Here is a 4,780-nt window from a genome sequence, read left to right as displayed (position 1 = left end):
GAATTTAGTATTTTTATATTGATTGCACGCATTTAAGAAATGAATATTTGATCATTATGATTTTCACAGAAATCTCATTATGGTCTTAATGATCATGACACTCTTTAGGCCCTACCAACTCTTTGCCAAGATTTTTCCTGTTAGTTACTATTTAGTTAGCAAAGTGCAGAAAAAAATTAATATTTCATGATCAGAGGTAAAGGGAAATAAAGAGAATTTACTCGTGCCACTTCATGTTTTTCCTTTCTTCCACTAAAACCATGACTAAGTGACCCAACAGAGCTGTTGTAATTTTTTCCCCTGTGATTTAGCTAATTCTGCAAACGGAAATTAGGTGGACACCTTTACAGAATACAAGGCAACAAGCATTTAAATATCACTTAATTTACAGGCATGCTGCATGAGACCATGGATATTCTCACACACAAAAAACTGAAAGGAGGCGAAAGAACTTTATTTTCCTGCTCTAATCAATTTGAGGCAAGAAACACATTACAGGTTAACAAACTTTTTATTATTATGCTGGGCAGGGTGTACAAAAATAGTACCAAAGTCTCAGGTATTCTCCTATTTCTTTTCCGAGCCTAGATCGGAGTGGGGCCATTTCCTCTGACTGTAACTCCTGTAGGTAAGCAGATGGTCAGGCAGCATACCAAGAATTATAATAATCTGTGTGGGATGTTCCTAAGACATGAGTTAATGCTCTCAAACCCATAAAGCTTGGGATTTTATGGAGATGAACCACATTGTAGACCCACATGCAAGCATGTGCTCATCAAAATTACTTCAACTGAATCAACAGCTCAGCTCATTTGCACCTCCTGACCTTCTGGAACTGACCTGTGAGATGCATCCTCAAACCAATTTCTTCCTTCTAAGGACTGTAAGTAGATACAGAAAGATACACGTAACCAGAAGTGGTAACACGCATTTTCAGGTTCAGATTTCTTGATCTAAAACAAAGATGAGAAACAAGGTAAACTGGAATGCCAAAAGCAAGAGATTTTAAATCACAATCCACTGTCTCCCTAAGATTTCGAGGAGCACTACCAGAAATGACTAGAAAAGAGATGGACAGGAGAAGGGACGGAAAAACTTAGAGTAGTAAACTGATCTGCACAGATGATCCATAATTAATTGAAAACCAACTTTGGTGACGTGAATGAAAGGCGGGGCTTGGAATCCTAAACTAAGTGTTAATCATGGCTCAGACACTTATGAGTCAGTGGCCGTAAGAGGTTTTTTAAGCTCTTTCTGCCTCAGTGTTCTCATCCTTAAAATGGGGATAATAATACCTGCCTCTTAGCATAGTTGTGAAATAATCTTTATAAAGTGCCTGGTACACAGCACACAGCCAATTAGTGTATTTTACCTTTCTTTCTCCTTATATGTTTCTTTTTAGTAATAATGCTTTCTTTTTAACATCTCACTGTTTTCAAAGCTCTTCTATTGAAGAACTTTCTCTTAACCGACCTCACAGCAGTATCTGATATAAACATTAGCTCTTTTTCACATATGAGAACAGGAAGGCTCATTCTAGAACCCACACTAGATTCTAGTCACCCAGGCTGCTTCTTATCCTGTGCTAATCCCACTAGATTGAATATTAGAATAGCTGATTCATGTGGAAACACAACTGAAAATCATGAACAGACTCTAAGATCAAAATATAATGACCTAGGGGCACCTGAGTGGCTCAGTCTCTTGGGTGTCTGACTCTTGATTTAGGCTCAGGTCATGATCTCAGGGTTGTGGGACCATGTCATGGGATTGAGCCCCAGGTCGGTCTCCGTACTCAGTGTGAAACCTGCTTAAGATTCTCTCTCTCTCCCTCTGCCCCTCTCCTCCACTTGCACGTGTTTTCTTTTTCTAAAAATTAAAAAGAAAAAATATGTATAATGATCCAAAGTTTTTACAAATATTAGGCCAATAGACAAAAGAATATTATGGCAATCCCAGTGATAAACATTTCAATTTTCACTACCCAGCTGGGACTACGAGGAGTTAGAAATAAATATCTCATTCAGAATTACTGCAGGCACAGTACCGGAGTTAGCACGCTTGTGGAGAGCTGAGAAATAATCCATTTAAAAATCGTTTCTTGGGGCTCCTGGGGGGTCTCAGTCAGTTAAGTGTCCGATTTCAGCTCAAGTAGTGATCTCACAGTTCAAGAGTTCAAGCCCGCATCAGGCTCTGTGCTGACAGCTCAGAGCCTGGAGCCTGCTTGGGTTTCTGTGTCTCCCTCTCTCTCTGACCCTCCCCTGCTTATGCTCTGTCTCTCTCTGTCTCTCAAAAATAAATAAATGTTAAAAATTAAATTAAAAACCCATTCCTGTTTGCAATTATTGTTTGTAGAAATCTGCAGATAATATACATATATAAATGTATAAGGTAGTTATTAAAAGTTATTTAACGTGCTATGTCAAAATGCACGTTAAATACATCAGTTTTAGCAACTTAAAAATAATGAAGTAATTCATATTATAGTTAACTATAATGGCAAAATACCTTTTTTCACTTTTTGTCTATTTTTCATCTAATTACTGCAACTAGTATACACACTCCTGCTAGAAGTTTTCATTTGAAAGTGAAATTTCACCGGGGCGACTGGTGGCTCAATAGGTTAAGCGTCTGGTTTTGGCTCAGATCATGATCTCCTGGTTCGTGGGTTCAAGCCCCACATTGGTCTCTGTGCTGACAGCTAGCTCAGATCCTAGAGCCTGTCTTCAGATTCTGTGTCTCCTTCTCTCTCTGACCCTCCACTGCTATCTCTCTCTCTCTCAAAAAGAAAAAGAAAAAAAGAAAAAGTGAAATTTCAGAACACCTATATGAACATCCCAGAAACAAAATGGGGAAACAAAGAGATAGTTTAAGGGTTCAACAAATTTTGGGAAAAAACACTAATAAAGCTTAGCGTTCAAAAAGAGGACATACCTAAAGTACCCAGCGCTGTGCCTGGTAGATAGAAAGCTTTCAAGCTTTGCAGCCACAAAACTCGTGCTCTAGGTTCAAAAGAATAAAAGGCAGACATGACATGTCAACAAAGATGAAATCTAAAAGCAGAGAGGGCAACAAAGTAGGATCAGTTCAGGGTAGCAGGCTCATGTTGTATAGAAATAAAAGAGCCCGTCAATAATTTCTTGAAGCCCCGTGTGTGAAAAGCCTGGCTGTGTGGCCTTCATGGCTACTACGTTGTACCAACCAGATCTGCACCTCAGACTGAGATATTCCGTTTTCTGCGGCCAGAGGTGTTGGCTGTGATAGGGGTGTCCTTCCCAAGGGACCTGCTCTTGGCTGAAGGAGGCTGCCTTGCCCGGGTTTATGCTTCCCTCTAGAGCAGCTGGCCCCCCGGTGACTCATGGACGGAGAGGTACAAGGCCCAGGAGCCCCTCGCTTCAATTGAGATAACCGTAAAGGGCCCTCCCAGCTGCAGAGCCCCGGTCCCCCCCCCCCCCCCCCCCCCCCCCCCCCCCCGTCCCGACCCGCCCCGCCTCCCCACCCCGCCCCGCCTCCCCGCCCATCACCAGCGTTGATCCTTGGCGCATCACCAATAAACTACCAACCGTAAGTCTCCATTTCAGAGCTCTTTCCAGCAGACCCAACTAAAGACGCTTGGTTACAGAAATGGTTCTGGGAAGTCAACTCGAATATGGGATTTGGGGATAGATTGCCCACTGGCCAGCTGGCAAGGAGGACCCCACCAAGGGTGGTGAGTGGAAAACTGATATTCTGGCACATTGTAGGGGTCAACTGTCAAAGCGTTCAGCGATGGGTGAACTGGGATAGGACGACGGGAAAGGCAGTGCACAGGCTCAGGCGTCTGGGAGGTGCAGTGGGCATCACTGTCACCAGGACCATGGAACACGGGAAGCCCGGTTGACAGAAGGCGGCGGACTTCACTGCAGAAGTGACTGAAGGGTATGCATGTGAGGGGGAGGATGGTTACCAAAGAGCCTTCCAGACAAAGAAAATAGCATCTCCAGAACCTTTGATACAGAAGCATGCCAGGCACTGAAAGGAACTGAGCGGGACACCCAACTGACAAATCCGTAGAGAGTGGAAATGAAATAGGGGTAGAAGGGGACCAGGTGAGTCGGAGGAGTAGGCAGAGCTGAATCACAGCACGGTAAAGACTGTTGTTATCTAAGAGTGAGGATAACCCATGAAGGGTTTGAAGCAAGAAAGCTACAAGATAAGATTTGCTTTAAAAAAAAAATATCTTCAGCTGGTTGTGAACTGATGGGAGAGAACAAAAAAGTATAGGAGGAAAGCCTGTCTGCACTGCTCACAACCAAAGATCGCTTCTATGCAGGCACCGTAAGAGGCCCCATATTGAAGAGGCCGTGCCGTGAGTCTGTGCACTCATAAAGGCGGTCGAAGTGGCCCATTCTGGGAGGTGGGGACTCTCTCTAGAGCCTTAGTCACTTGCTGAGCGATCAAATCACCATCTTGGTGATGGGAAGGCCAGTGCATCTCCACTTACCGGGCGACGTCAACAGAAACAATCTGGGCCATTTCCCTGTAGTTGAAGATTTTAGTCTCTATTTAAACACTGGATTGTGGGCTCCACTGTTCACAGAGACTTTATGTCCTTTGTCACTGCTGTGTCACCAGCTCTTAAAATAGTGCTCAGTCTTAGAAGGTGGTACTCAATAAATCATTGTTGAAAAATTGAATAAGTGAGTTTTAAAGGAAATACTCCTAATGGGAGTGTAGCAAATTCCCATATTTATACTTTGATATGAAGGGTAAATATGAGCATAGGCTTAAAAGGGCAGGA

General features: G+C 43.1%; 1 long non-coding RNA gene across 1 annotated transcript; it reads right to left on the bottom strand.

The window, feature by feature from the left end:
• Positions 1-492: 492 nt before the first annotated feature.
• On the bottom strand, positions 493-918 carry LOC115295416. Its single transcript, XR_003910386.1, has 2 exons — positions 841-918; positions 493-622 (listed from the first exon to the last, which is right to left on the bottom strand). It is a non-coding gene; the product is annotated as an uncharacterized LOC115295416 (long non-coding RNA).
• Positions 919-4,780: the final 3,862 nt, after the last annotated feature.

Source organism: Suricata suricatta, chromosome 7 (genome assembly GCF_006229205.1).
Source record: "Suricata suricatta isolate VVHF042 chromosome 7, meerkat_22Aug2017_6uvM2_HiC, whole genome shotgun sequence".
Classification (NCBI taxonomy): domain Eukaryota; kingdom Metazoa; phylum Chordata; class Mammalia; order Carnivora; family Herpestidae; genus Suricata; species Suricata suricatta.
Note: the sequence above shows the minus strand (reverse complement) of the source record. Positions and strands in the feature narration are given on the sequence as shown.